This window comes from Leucoraja erinacea, chromosome 12, assembly GCF_028641065.1.
Source record: "Leucoraja erinacea ecotype New England chromosome 12, Leri_hhj_1, whole genome shotgun sequence".
In the NCBI taxonomy this organism is placed as follows: domain Eukaryota; kingdom Metazoa; phylum Chordata; class Chondrichthyes; order Rajiformes; family Rajidae; genus Leucoraja; species Leucoraja erinaceus.
This window is the reverse complement of record NC_073388.1, coordinates 5362766-5378735: the sequence shown is the minus strand read 5'-3', so window position 1 is coordinate 5378735 and position 15970 is coordinate 5362766. Positions and strand designations below refer to the sequence as shown.

Sequence of the window (15970 nt, the reverse complement as noted above, 5' to 3'; positions counted from 1 at the left end):
TTTGGCAAGAAAAATAATAATTTGGGTTAAGATTCTTACTGATTGCGAAAACGATTTTCACATCAGATATCAGTTTAAAGATTACGGAAATGTAAAGCTATTAATTTAAATGGGATTGCCACCTTGACTTATGGCATCTCTTGTGACAATGGTCACAGAGAGAGAGGTGGGAACTGAAAGTGTACATGATAGTGTCCTCATTCCTGAGAGTTGTTCCCACAACCTATCATTTGTGACCCTCGGACTATCCTTGATCGGACTTTGCTGACTCTACCTTGTAACTGAACATGTTACCTGTACACTGTAAATGGCTCGATTGTAATCAAGTATTGTCTTTCCGCTGACTGGCTAGCAAGCAACAAAAGCTCTTCACTGTACCTCGGTACACGTGACAATAAACGAAGGCGTGAAGGGTTATGTGGCAATTAGCTTTGCAGTGAGCTCCTCGTTACAGATTACACTGCAGTGAGCTCCTCGTTACAGATTCACACTGCAGTGAGCTCCTCGTTACAGATACACTGCAGTGAGCTCCTCGTTACAGATTCACACTGCAGTGAGCTCCTCGTTACAGATACACTGGAGTGAGCTCCTCGTTACAGATTCACACTGCAGTGAGCTCCTCGTTACAGATACACTGCAGTGAGCTCCTCGTTACAGATACACTGCAGTGAGCTCCTCGTTACAGATACACTGCAGTGTGAATGGAGTAAAGGAGCAGATAGATACAAAGTGCTGGAGTAACTCAGCTGGTCAGGGAGCCTCTCTGGAGAAAATGGATGGGTGACATTTCAGTTCGAGACCCTTCCTCAGACAATTCCACCTGAAACGTCACCTCTCCGTGTTCTCCAGGGATGCTGCCAGTCATGCTGAATTACTCCAGCACCTTGGTTCTATCTTCGGTGTAAAACAGCAGTTCCTTCCTACACAGGGTAATGGAGCAAATTGGAATGGCAGTCCAAAGGTGGAAGTTTGTGTGGAGAAGATATTGGTTTGTTTAGAAAGCTGCGCAGTTAACTACAAAGTGGTTAAAATGCCAGGAATAACAGAGTAATGATTAATACCCCATTAAGACTTTTCTTTCGGAACCAGTGTGTTTGGGACTGGTAGCATACACCTGTTACTAAGATTTAGTGTGTAGGAAAGAACTGCAGATACTGGTTGAAATCAAAGATAGACACAAAGATAGAATGCTGGAGTAACTCAGTGTATACTGCATCTCTGGAGAGAAGGAATGGTTGACATTTCGGGCCGAGACCATTCTTCAGACTAACAATAGATAAGAGGTGCATGAGTAGCCCATTTGCATCAGCATCGCCATTCACTATGATTATGGCTGATCATGCACAATCAGTACCCCATTCCTGCCTTCTCCCCATAACCCCAGACTCCGCAATCTTCAAAAGCTCCATCTAACTCTCTCTTGAAAACATCAAGGGAATTGGCCTCCACTGCCTTCTGAGGTAGACAGTTCCACAGATTCGCAACCCTCTGTGTGAAAAAGTTTTTCCTCATCTCCGTTCTAAATGGCTTACCCCTTATTCTTAAAGTGTGTTCCCTGGTTCTGGACTCCCCCAACATCGGGAACATGTTTCTGGACTCCCCCAGTCATCATCAGGAACATTTAGTTGCTGACTTGGAGTTTGTCTACTGAACTGATGCGCTACAATGCTGAGAACTCTGTATCTTCCCCTTTGCTCTACCTATTGTACTTGACTTAGGCTCAATTGCAACAAGGTATAGTGTAGCTGGTCTGTTTGGATGGAATGCAAACATAAAACTTTGCACTCTACTTCAGTACATGTAACAATAATAAACCAAAGCCTAAAACATGGGCACAAGCTTTATCTCACCAAAAAATATACATAGGAAAACAGGTATAATGCCAAGTCCTACCAACTACAGATCACTCCTGAACTACTATCTACCTCATTGAAGACCCTCAGACTATCATTGATTAGAATTTACTGGATTTATCTTGCACTAAAAGTTATTCACATCATTCCCTTTGTGCACTGTGGACAGCTTCATCATAACCATGCATAGTCTTTCCGCTGACTGGTTAGCAAGCAACTTAAAGTTTTTCACTGTACCTCAGTAGTCAAGTCAAGTCAGTACACATCACAATAGGCTAAATCATCCCAATCATTACCCCATTCCTGCCTTCTGCCCCATAACCCTGACCCTTCCGCTATCAAAAAGAGGCCCTATCAATAGACAGCAATAGGTGCAGGAGGAGGCCATTCGGCCCTTCGAGCCAGCACCGCCATTCAATGTGATCATGGCTGATCATCCCCAATCAGTACCCCGTTCCTGCCTTCTCCCCATATCCCCTGACTCCACTATCATTAAGAGCCCTATCTAGCTCTCTCTTAAAAGCATCTAGAGAACCTGCCTCCACTGCCTTCTGAGGCAGAGGATTCCACATTTCAAGAGAGACTTAGATTTAGCTCTTTGGGCTAAAGGAATCAAGGGATATGGGGAGAAAGCAGAAACGGGGTACTGATTTTAGATGATCAGCCATGACATATTGAATGGTGGTGCTGGCTCGTAGGGCCGAATGGCCTACTCCTGCACCAATCTTTTCTTTCTATTTAGACTCCAGACTATGTATGGTATATCTGATACATTTGGGGAGAATGCAAAACAAAGCTTTTCACTGTACCTCGGTACACGTAACACTATTAAGCCTTAAACCTAAACCTTAATGTTCATGTGTAGATTTGCTGTGATTTCTGACCCAGTGAAATGGGAAAAGGGAAGAAGTACAATTGCAATAATTGATGGGTCACAGTCATAAGGAATAGGGATAGAATTAGGCTATTCGGCCCATCATGTCTACTACGCCATTCAATCATGGCTGACCTATCTCTCCTTCCAAACCCTATGTCTTCTCCTCATAACCCTCGACACCCGTACTAATCAAGAATCTATCTATCTCCGCCTTCACAATATCAACTGACTCCGCTTTCATTAAGAGCTCTAACTAGCTCTCTCTTGAAAGCATCTAGAGAACCTGCCTCCACTGCCCTCTGAGGCAGAGGATTCCACATTTCAAGAGAGAGTTAGATTTAGCTCTTTGGGCTAAAGGAATCAAGGGATTCCTCCATAGCCGTCTGTGGCAAAGAATTCCACAGATTCACCACCCTCTGACTAAAGAAATTCCTCCTCATTTTCTTCTGGAAGGAACATCCTTTAATTCTGAGGCTGTGACCTCTAGTCCTAGACTCTCCCACTAGTGGAAATAACCTCTCCACATCCACTCTATCCAGGACTTTCACTATTCAGTAAGTTTCATCGAGGTTCCCCCCTCCTCCTTCTAAACTCCAGCGAGTACAGGCCCAGTGGCGTCAAATGCTTGTGAGTGCATTTTTTCTTGCAGTGTTGCCCAAGGTTAAATTACTGCTTTGCCCATCATCAGAGCCCTTCTACCATTTGTCACGCCAACTTCCACCCATCTCTAAACTTTTATTGCTTTATATGCCCTCAAGCTTCCAGGGTTTGCGCTGAAAGACTCTCTTCAACTGACGGCTTGTCATGGCTTTGTTTAAATTCAGCTGTAACACCCTCCTCTACTGAAGAGCCTTTGACATCCATTGGATCCTTGGACATCCAAGGCTTAAACTAAGCCCTTTCTCCTTACGTGGTGGACAGGGCAGATTGGTTTGGCCACTGACCGAAAAAGGATCGAAAAGATGTAAGATGGAGGTGCAAATGGATGGGACATTTGTGGTGAAGATAGATCATAGAACATGGAACAGTACAGCACTAAAACAGGTTCTTCAGCCCACAAACACAATGACAAGATTGTCTCTTATCTAACTGTGTCTAATCCATATCCCTCCATTCCATGCATATCTGTGTGTGTGTCTAGCCAAAAGCCTCTTACATGACTTTGAACTCTTAAAGTTCTTTGAATTATATTTAATCACACTTTACCAGACTTCAATGTTATATCTTGGTCTAAGTGACCTTGATCCTCTATCTATGCATAGTCATTCATGGAGCATTGCTTTACTTGGATTGGATAGCACACAAACAAAAGCTTTTCACTGTACCTTGTTACATGTGATGATAATAAAACAAACTAAGCTAATCTAAACTAAACTAAACTATCGTATCTGCCACCACCACCACCACCGCTGGCTGCGCGTTCCAGGCACCCACCACCCTCTGTGCCCCCGCACATCTCCTTTAAATTTTGCCCCTCTCATCTTAAAGCTACACCCTCTAGTTTTTGACATGCCCTCCAGTATTAGACAACCAGCTGGAGCAAGGAAGCTGGAAACAGTTAAAGTAGACACACAACGTTGGAGTAACTCAGCGGGTCAGGCAGCATCTCTGGAGAGAAGGAATGGGTGACGTTTCGGGTCGAGATCCTTCTTCAGACTGAGAGTCAGGGGAGAAGGAAATATGAAACGGTACATGGAACAAATGAATGAAGGGTATGCAAAAGGACAAATCATAGCCAGTAACGGTGATCAATGAAAGGTGGAGCCCACAATGCTCCGCTGTTGGCTGTGGGGACAGTGATAACGAGTGATACACACAGTGAAACTCAGCAGGACGACAGCGATACTAGTACGATGACTAGGATGGGGGAGGGATGGAGAGAGAGGGAAAGCAAGGGTTACTTCAAGTTGGAGAAGTCAATGTTCGTACCGCTGGGGTGTAAGCTGCCCAAGAGAAATATGAGGAGCTGTTCCTCCAACTTGCGCTGGGCCTCACTCTGACAACGGAGGAGGCCCAGGACAGAAAAAGGTCAGTGTGGGAATGGGAGGGGGAGTTAAAGTGTTTAGCAACCAGGAGTTCAGATAAGCAGCAGCGATTGGAGAAGGAACAGTTGGAGGTGCAGAAGGCATTAGATGTATCCTGAATGCAGCTGAGAATGAGAAACAAATAGTCAAGACGTGCAAAAAACTATGTTTTGTGGAGCGTGCAGACTAAAGCCCTGGTTTAGTTTAGTTTAGTTTACAGATACAGCGTGGAAACAGACCCGGCCAGCGATCCACACACATTAACACTATCCTACACACACTAGGGACAATTTACAATTTTACCAAGCCAATTAACCTACAAACCTGTATGTATTTGAAGTGTGGGAGGAAACCGTAGCTCCCAGAGAAAACCCACGCAGGTCATGGGGAGAATGTACAAACTCCATACAGACAGTACCCGTAGTCGGGATCGAACCCGGGTCTCTGGTGCTGTAGGGCAACAACTCTATCGATGTGCCGCCAAGCTAGTCCCGGTCAGGAGAGTCCTGACTGTAGATCTTTGTAGTGGCATAACAATAGAACTTGTCTAGGAGTCGGACCGATGTGGCTGGGATTTGCAATAGTTTTTAAGTTCTAGGAACAAAATTAGGCCATTCGCCCATCAACTCTACTCCGCCATTCAATATGGGCTGATCTATCTTTTCCTCTCAACCCCATTCTCCTGCCTGTACCCTGACAACCCCTCACACCCACTCTAAGAACAAGGGGTCGGTCATTTAGGACGGAGATGAGGAAAATCTTTTATATACAGAGGGTGGTGAATCTGTGGAATTCTCTGCCTCAGAAGGCAGTGGAGGCCAGTTCTCTGGATGCTTTCAAGAGACAGTTGGATAGAGCTCTTAAAGATAGCGGAGTCAGGGGATATGGGGAAAAGGAAGGAACTGGGTACTGCGTGTGGATGATCTGCCATGATCACAGTGAAAGGCAGTGCTGGCTGAGGGGCCGAATGGCCTACCCCTGCACCTATTGTCTATTGTCTATAATCACGAATCTGTCAATCTCCCCGTTAAAAATACCCAATGACTTGGCCTCCACATCTGTCTGAGATGTTACGTGTTAATGTTAGGAATGTGCTATTTAATTTAAGGGCTCTCTTGGTACATAAGCCTCATAAGTGAAGCACTGAATCTTTCACATCAGGAGAAGAATTGCTGTTAAGAAAGGTTCCAGTTATTTGGCTGCTCTGGTTAGATTATGTTCCTGGCATAATTAACATCATGAAGAATGTCTGACGTTGTAGAGCCCTCAGTGCTGTTATCCGATGTAACTGCAAAACATTTTAATAACAATAATTTTAAACAAACATTCTTCTTATATAACCATATAACAATTACAGCACGGAAACAGGCCATCTCGACCCTTCTTGTCCGTGCCGAACACGTATTTTCCCCTAGTCCCATACACCTGCATACATCAGACCATAACCCTCCATACCTTTCCCGTCCATATAACTATCCAATTTATTTTTAAATGATAAAAACGAACCTGCCTCCACCATCTTCACTGGAAGCTCATTCCACACAGCCACCACTCTCTGAGTAAAGAAGTTCCCCCTCATGTTACCCCTAAACTTCTGTCCCTTAATTCTCAAGTCATGTCCCCTTGTTTGAATCTTCCCTACTCTCAGTGGGAAAAGCTTATTGTGAGGTTATGTTGTAATTAAGGATTGCTTATCTTATTTATGAAGTTGATGAGAATCAAAATTAAACTCTGCCCCCTGACAGACCTGGTTCTTGGTCAATGGTGGTAATTTGCAATTCTGGAATAGTCATTGAGTAAACGAGTGGAAAGGAGGTGTGGGGGTGGGGTAAAGGAATGGGGTACTGAGTGTGGATGATCAACCATGATCACAGTGAATGGTGGTGCTGGCTCGAAGGGCCGAATGGCCTACTCCTGCACCTATTGTTTATTTGAGAGTTGTGAGTCTGTGGAATTCTCTGCCTCAGAGGGCGGTGGAGGTCGGTTCTCTGGATACTTTCAAGAGAGAGCTAGATAGGGCTCTTAAAGATAGCAGAGTCAGGGGATATGGAGAGAAGGCAGGAACAGGGTACTGATTGGGGATGATCAGCCATGATCACATTGAATGGCAGTGCTGGCTCGAAGGACCGAATGGCCTACTCCTGCACCTATTGCTATTGTCTAAAGTCTGGCCTTTGAGGACGGCACTGTGGTGCAGTGGTAGGGTTCTTGTTGTTGTGTGACCATTGCATCTATCACTACCATTCTGCTTTATTTTTGCTTTGGACTGTCGAACAAGTTAACTGCGCTGAAAATGTTGATGCACACAAGTTTATTCTTGATTATAATTATTATTCCTTCACTACCCACTAAATTGTTCACCTGACAAGATAACCTTCTGAGATGTGGAAGTTCTTCAGCTTCTCCTTTGTACAATGGAGTGATTCTACTGGGTGACACGGTGGCGCAGCGGTAGAGTTGCTGCCTTACAGCTCCAGAGACCCAGGTTCGATCCCAACCAGGGTGCTGTCATTATAGAGTTTGCACGTTCTCCCCATGACCTGCTTGGGTTTTTGCCCACACTCCAAAGGCGCGCAGGTTTGTAGGTTAATTGCCTTATGTGAATTGTTCCTAGTGTGCAGGATAGTGTTAGTGTACAAGGTGATCGCTGGTCGGCATGGACTTGGTGGGCCGTAGGGTCTGTTTCCACACTGTATCTCTAAAGTCTAAATTGATAGGTGGATAGAATTTCATTGTTCTGTTTTGCAACAAGATATGACAATTAAATAGTTTTGTCTGAAGAAGGGTTTCGGCCCGAAACGTTGCCTATTTCCTTCGCTCCATAGATGCTGTTGCACCCGCTGAGTTTCTCCAGCTTTTTTGTGTACCTTCGATTTTCCAGCATCTGCAGTTCCTTCTTAAACAAATAGTTTTGCCTCTCTTGTGATGGGACAAAGGCTGGAGGTGGAATGAAATCATTGCCAGAAAGAACGATGTACAAACTTAAAGCACACGGCATTGGGGGTTCAGTATTGATGTGGATAGAGAACTGGCTGGCAAACAGGAAGCAAAGAGTAGGAGTAAACGGGTCCTTTTCACAATGGCAGGCAGTGACTAGTGGGGTACCCCAAGGCTCAGTGCTGGGACCCCAGCTATTTACAATATATATTAATGATCTGGATGAGGGAATTGAAGGCAATATCTCCAAGTTTGCGGATGACACTAAGCTGGGGGGGCAGTGTTAGCTGTAAGGAGGATGCTAGGAGACTGCAAGGTGACTTGGATAGGCTGGGTGAGTGGGCAAATGTTTGGCAGATGCAGTATAATGTGGATAAATGTGAGGTTATCCATTTTGGTGGCAAAAACGGGAAAGCAGACTATTATCTAAATGGTGGCCTTTTTGGTCTTGGTGAGACCACCACTGGAGTATTGCGTACAGTTTTGGTCTCCAAATCTGAGGAAGGACATTATTGCCATAGAGGGAGTGCAGAGAAGGTTCACCAGACTGATTCCTGGGATGTCAGGACTGTCTTATGAAGAAAGACTGGATAGACTTGGTTTATACTCTCTAGAATTTAGGAGATTGAGAGGGGATCTTATAGAAACTTACAAAATTCTTAAGGGGTTGGACAGGCTAGATGCAGGAAGATTGTTCCCGATGTTGGGAAGTCCAGGACAAGGGGTCACAGCTTAAGGATAAGGTGGAAATCCTTTAAAACCGAGATGAGAAGAACTTTTTTCACACAGAGAGTGGTGAATCTCTGGAACTCTCTGCCACAGAGGGTAGTCGAGGCCAGTTCATTGGCTATATTTAAGAGGGAGTTAGATGTGGCCCTTGTGGCTAAGGGGATCAGGGGGTATGGAGAGAAGGCAGGTACGGGATACTGAGTTGGATGATCAGCCATGATCATATTGAATGGCGGTGCAGGCTCGAAGGGCCGAATGGCCTACTCCTGCACCTAATTTCTATGTTTCTATGTTTCTATCAATAAATTAATAAACTAGAGAGGTATATTTTTATGCTACTTACCAAGAGATTCCCAAAGAAATACAAAGCTATTGTCACTCCTCTGCTCATAATTGTTTAGTTTAGTTTAGAGATACAGTGCGGAAACAGGCCCTTCGGCCCTCCGAGACTGCGCCGACCAGCCATCCCCGCACACTAACACTATCCTACACACACTAGGGACAATTTACATTTACACCAAGCCAATTAACCTACAAGCCTGTACGTCTTTGAAGTGCGGGAGAAAACCAAAGGTCTCTGAGAAAACACACGCCAATCACGGGGAGAATGTACAAACTCCGTACAGACCTCACCCGTAGTCAGGATCGAACCCATGTCTCTGGCGCTGAAGGGTAGCAACTCTATCGCTGTACCAACGTGCTGCCCTCCTTAAATTTCATACATTTATCCCATTTTCCTTAACAAATTAAATGGTGCTCTGTCTTGAAGCCTTTCATAATCTCTGATGTTCTGTGTAAATTTTTCCAAAGTGGCAACTTCATATTAGTAATCCTTCAATCAAAATCTCTTATTCATTCTTTGGAAGTTTAAAAAGAATTAAGTCATCTTTCAACTTTCAATGTTGCTGTGGAATTAATTCGAGCCTTGCAAGTTTACTTTCATTGTCATCGTTTCCCACCTTGGCTGTCTTCTTGGTGAATCCAGGATGAATATTCTTTTAGACTTTAGAGATTCAACGTGAAAACAGGCCCTTCAGCCCACCAATTCCGCTCAAACCCCAGGGATTACCTCATAAACCAGCACTATCCTACACACTAGGGATAATTTTACAATTATACAGACGCCAATTAAACTAAACCTGTATGAGCTTGGAATGTGGGAGGAAACCAGAGCACCTAGAGGAAACCCCACAGTCACAGGGAGAATGTACAAACTTGCGCTGTAAGGCAGCAACTCCGTGTGCCAGTATGCTCCGCTGTGCTCTATGAATTTAACACTTTCTTTCATTCTGAATGCACACGTTAAATTTGCAGTTGAGAACTGTTGTATGCTGTTCCAGTGATACCCAAGTCTAAAAGAGTCTTGGAGTTATACAGCACGGAAACAGGCCCTTTGGCCCAACCTGTCCGTGCCGACCAAGATCTTCCATCTAAGCTGGTAGGTGCCCCATCTAAGCTAGTACTCTTTGACCACAGTTGACCCATATCCCACATCCATCATATCTGTCCAAGTATATTTTAAAAGTTCACAAAGTGCTGGAGAAACTCAGCGGGTCATGCAGCATCGCTAGAGAACATGCCTTGGTGGCATCTCGGGTCGGGACCCTTCTTCAGATCCTAGTCTGAAGAAAGGTTGACCCAACACATTGCTATCCATGTTCTACCTCATGTCAGATGCTGCCTACCTGACCCGCCGAGTTACTCAAGCACTTTGGGTCTTTTTGTGAAAACCTGCATCTGCAGTTCCTTGTTGCTATCTATTAAAATGTGTTATAGTACCTGCCCCAGCTACCTCCTCTGGCAGTTTGTTCCATACACCCACCACCCTCTGAGTGAAGAAGTTGCCCGTTAGTTTCATGGAGCATCCTGGACAATACAGCTCACCCCCTCCGTGACACACTGGTCAACCCGAGGAGCACCTTCAGCAACAGGCTGGTTCCATCAAGATGCAGCACAGAACGCCACAGGAGATCCTTCTTCCCTGTGGCTATCAAACTGTACAACTCCTCCCCCTTCTGTCATGGGGTAGACTGAGACTGACTCCCCCCCTCCCCCTCCTCCAATTTGTGCATATCCCCAATCCTTTCCGCTCGTCAATTTAATTGAATGTTTCATGTATATGTTTCATGTTCATGTTATAACCGTTGGCAGATCAATTTCCCTCCTGGGATAAATTGTTATTTCCTGTGGTTCTTGATTTTCCCTACTCTGGATAAAACTCTTTGGGCATTCACCCGATCTATTCCATTCATGGTCTTGTACACCTCTGAAAGATCACCACTCATCCTTCTGCCCTCCAAGGAATAAAATCCTAGCCTGCCCTGCCTCTTGTCCATTGAGTCCTGGCACCATCCTCGTGATTCATGATGTTTTATTTTAATGGTGATCCGAGATTCCTTGCAGAATTCCAAGTGGTGAGGTTGACATTCCCGTCTCAGTTTTACAATGGCAATAAACCAAATCTCCCAAATTCCCCAAAGTCAGCCTTTTCGTGCCAGTGTGAGATCAGAATATATAACACGGCAAAGTTCAACACGCCAGACTTGTTCTGGATCTCTCTGAATGTCAGATTTATTCTGGCATGTATATAGCTGTTCCTCAGTGACCAGAATCAGAAGGCTCCCATTAGATCACAAGTGATAGGAGCGGAATTAGGCCATTGGGCCCATCAAGTCTATTCCGCCATAGAAACTTACAACATTCTTAAGGGGTTGGACAGGCTAGATGCAGGAAGACTGTTCCCGATGTTGGGGAAGTCCAGGACAAGGGGTCACAGCTTAAGGATAAGGGGGAAATCCTTTAAAACCGAGATGAGAAGAACTTTTTTCACACAGAGAGTGGTGAATCTCTGGAACTCTCTGCCACAGAGGGTAGTTGAGGCCAGTTCATTGGCTATATTTAAGAGGGAGTTAGATGTGGCTCTTGTGGCTAAGGGGATCAGGGGGTATGGAGAGAAGGCAGGTATGGGATACTGAGTTGGATGATCAGCCATGATCATATTGAATGGCGGTGCAGGCTCGAAGGGCCGAATGGCCTACTCCTGCACCTAATTTCTATGTTGCTATGTTTCTATTCAATCATGGCTCATCCATCTCTCGGTCCAAACCCCATTCTCATGCCTTCTCCCCATAACCTCTGACACCCGTACTAATCAAGAATCTATCTATCTCTGCCTTGAATATATCCAATAACTAGGCCTCCACAACCTTCTACGGCAAAGAATTCCACAGATTCACCACCCTAGTAAATCCCACTACCTTTAGTAAACAAACCAACCTCTGTCCCGTGTACATTACACAAACCAACCTCCCTTCCGCTGACTCCATCTACACCTCACTCACGCTGCCTCGACAAGGCCAGCAGCATAATCAAGGACCAGTTGCACCCTGGCCACTCCCTCTTCTCCCCTCTCCCATCAGGCAAAAGGTGAAAACGCACACCTCCAGATTCAGGGACAGTTTCTTCCCAGCTGTTATCAGGCAACTGAACCATCCTACCTACTACTCTCTACCTCACCGAGGACCCTCAGACTATCTTTGATCAGGCTTTGCTGGCTTTACCTTGCACTAAACGTTATTCCTTTATCGTGTATCTGTACACTGTGAATGGCTCGATTGTAATCATGTGTTGTCTTTCCGCTGACTGGTTAGCACACAACAAAAGCTTTTTACTGTACCTCGGTACACGTGTCAATAAACTAAACTCAACTAAACACCTCTAGTCCTGAGGTACCAAACACATTCTATGTTCTAACAGCCTCTTATGGTTTTGTGTCAACATTATATTGCAAGCATTGAATGAACAATTACCAAAATGAAGTTTAGTTGAAGCACAGCATAACCACATTTTCTGTTGACTTCAACAAATATTGTTTACTCAGCTTCACCGCATAAAAAATAATATTTTAGTTGAAAATGTACCAAACTCTAATAAATGCGATATGTTTGATAAGGTAGACTGGAATCCCAAGGCCTCATTCATACATACTGTAACCCATTCCTTAACAAACTTAATGTGTTGGAAGGAACTGCAGATGCTGGTTAGGGTCTGAAGAAGAGTCTCGACCCGAAATGTCACCCATTCCTTCTCTCCAGAGATGCTGCCTGTCCCGCTGAGTTACTTAAGCATTTTGTGTCTAAAAAGCTGGAGTAACTCAACGGGTCAGGCAGCATCTCTGGAGAGAAGGAATGGGTGACGTAGGAATGAGGCCTTGGGCATTTCAGTCTGTGAGCTGAGGAATAACTAGTTTTCTTTGGACAGAGTGATGGAGCGGGTGGTTTGAGGACATTTATTCTGCCAGAGTCCACAGTTGCTGCATTTATATGTACTTACAGAGAATATGGCTGTAAGTAATCGAGTTTTTAAAAGGCAACCAATCTGCACAGTACAACTAATTGCTTGTTCTAAAAACAACAAAGACCAATTTTGTTTATGGTACAAACACACACGCGTCACAACTAGAACAGTTATTTTTGTGCATGACTCCACGTTTCATTAACATCTCGATTCCATTTTGTAAATACTCTTTTCAAACCACCAGCACATGCAGAGTTTCTGCCCCATTAACCACAAACATCAGAAGAATTTTGCATCACATTTGTTTCCATGCCTGCTTCTAGATTGCTTGTGCATGGTATTTTATTGTATCTACCATTTCTAAGAAGTATTTGTCTGGCTGTGAAATAACGCGGTCAGAGATTCACACAACACGGAAACAGGCCCTTCGGCTTAACTTTCCCCCCCCCCCCCCCAGATAGACACAAAATGCTGGAGTAACACAGTGGGACAGGCAGCATCTCTGGAGAGAAGGAATGGGTGATGTTTCGGGTCGAGACCCTTCTTCAGACGGAGAGTCAGGGGGGAGGGATATAGAGATATAAACAATGAATCAATGTATAAGTTTATTGGCCAAGTATTCACATACAAGGAATTTGCCTTGGTGCTCCGACCGCAAGTGACAACATGACATACAGTGACAGTTAAGAATGATTACATAAAACATTAATAATAAAACAATTATTAAGACGATGATGCAAAGAGATGTAGAAAAAATGAATGAAAGTTATCCCGTCTCCCATCTACACTAGTCCCACTTGTCCATGCTTGGCACATATCCCTCTAAACTTTTCCCAGGCATGTACCTGTCCAGGTGACTTTTAATTGTCTCAGCTATCTCCTCTGGCAGTCCATTCAATACACACAGCACCCTCTGTATGAAATAAATTGCCCATCGGGTTCATAATCTTTCCCCTCTTACCTTACACCTAAATCCTCTGGTTCTTGATTCCCCCACCCTGTATAAAATACCTTTTAGTGTTAACCCTATCTATTCCCCTCATTATATTATACACCTAAGATCATCCCTCAGCCTCCTGCGTAAGGTTGCCAACCTTCTCACTCCCAAATAAAAGACACAACGTCAAAATACGGGACAAATTCCCGACGGCAATTCATTGACCGACTCGGCTGTGGCTGGGTGAATGATGAGTTGGCCTGGGTGCTGGACTGCACACAAAGCCCAGCCGGCGGGCCAGCTGAGGAGTTTTGGCCCGGGCCGCGGGACGTCGCGCGCAAAGTCCGATAATCGGCCATGAGAAGGAGGGGTGGTGGTTGTGTCGGCGGTAAGCGAAGGTCCAAAGGTCGGACAGCTGGCAGGGCTGCCGACCAACGGGGCTACGAGCGAGGCGCTGCTGCTGCACTACGTTGGGACGGGTGAGGTGGGTGACCTGACAGTCCCCTCGACCCGAGTAGCAGCGGTCAAATACGGGACGAATGGTCACGTACGGGACAAACTAATTTAGCCCAATATACGGGATGCCCCGGCTAATACGAATGTTGCCAGGACTCGAGGGCCTGAGCTATAGGGAGAGGTTGGGCAGGCTAGGACTTTATTCCTTGGAGCGCAGGCTGTTGCCAAAAGAGTCCTGGCAACATCCTCGTAAATCTTCTCTGCACCCTTTCCAGCTTAACGACATCCTTCCTGTAGCAATATGACCAAACTGAAGACAATAATAAATGTTTAGTTTAGAGACTCAGGGCCTTTGGCCCACCGAGTCTGTGCCGACCAGCGATCACGCATACACACGTTCCATCCTACACATTATATCCTGTGTGTATCCTACACACAGACGTCAATTAACCTACAAAAACTTGTATGTCTTTGGAGTGTGGGAGGAAACTGGAGCACCTGGAGAAAACCCATGCGGTCATATGGAGAACATTCTTAGGTTTACAAGAATGATCCAAGGATTAAGGAGGTGGTGGCGCTGTCAGCGATGGCTTTTGTCTTTTTTGTTATTTTTAGTGTGTTTTAAAAGTTTGTGTTAATGTTCTCTGGTTTGTTTTATGTGGGGGTCGGGGGTCGGAGATGCGATTGTTTTCCGGGTCGTATCTCCGGTTGCTCTGCGGCCTAACATCGTGGAGCTGGAGGCCTCGCTCGGGACTGACTTTGAGCCCCACCACGGGTCAGTGGGCGTGCCATCAGAGCCTGCGATACCTTGCCTGGGATCGATGGGGGGGGGGGGGGGGGGGGGAATCTCAGCTCCCCTGCGCCAGGTGATATACCCCGGGTCGGGGCTAGTCGAACTTTGTGCGGCTTTTGGAGCTTCCCAATGTCCGATTCAGATTCAATTTTAATTGTCATTGTCAGTGTACAGTACAGAGACAACGAAATGCATTTAGCGTCTCCCTTGAAGAGCGACATAGCAGATGATTTGAATAAATAATAATAAGTGTCCGGGGGGGGGGGGGTGATTGGCAGTCACCGAGGTACGTTGTTGAGTAGAGTGACAGCCGCCGGAAAGAAGCTGTTCCTCGACCTGCTGGTTCGGCAACGGAGAGACCTGTAGCGCCTCCCGGATGGTAGGAGGGTAAACAGTCCATGGTTGGGGTGAGAGCAGTCCTTGGCGATGCTGAGCGCCCTCCGCAGACAGCGCTTGCTTTGGACAGACTCAATGGAGGGGAGCGTGGAACCGGTGATGCGTTGGGCAATTTTCACCACCCTCTGCAATGCCTTCCGGTCGGAGACAGAGCAGTTGCCATACCATACTGTGATGCAGTTGGTAAGGATGCTCTCGATGGTGCAGCAGTAGAAGTTCACCAGGATCTGAGGAGACAGATGGACCTTCTTCAGTCTCCTCAGGAAGAAGAGACGCTGATGAGCCTTTTTGATCAGAGTAGAGGTATTGTGGGTCCAAGAGAGGTCATCGGAGATGTTGACTCCCAGGAACCTGAAGCTAGAAACACGTTCCACCTCCGTCCCGTTAATGTGGATGGGGGTGTGCGTGCCGCCTCTGGACTTCCTGAAGTCTACAATGAGCTCCTTGGTCTTCTTGGAGTTAATGCTGGTCTCTTACCAGAGACTGCGAGCTCCTTGATGTTAAAGTCCGCAGATCGCGGTTGGAGCGTCGATCCCAGGCTACGATGGTAAGTCCACGCCCCGCGGTGGGGCTCAAAGTCAGTCCCGAGCGAGGCCGCCAGCTCCACGATGTTAGGCCTCAGAGCAACCGGGGATACGATCCGGAAAACAATCGCGTCTCCGGCAAGGTAAG

The 15970-nt window shown here is 45.8% G+C and overlaps 1 protein-coding gene across 1 annotated transcript in view; it reads left to right on the top strand.

Annotated features, from left to right (window-relative positions):
- LOC129702020 (calpain-5-like) overlaps nt 1-15970 on the top strand; it is a 103884-nt gene that overhangs the window by 45833 nt on the left and 42081 nt on the right. The gene's annotated exons all lie outside the window — the stretch shown is intronic.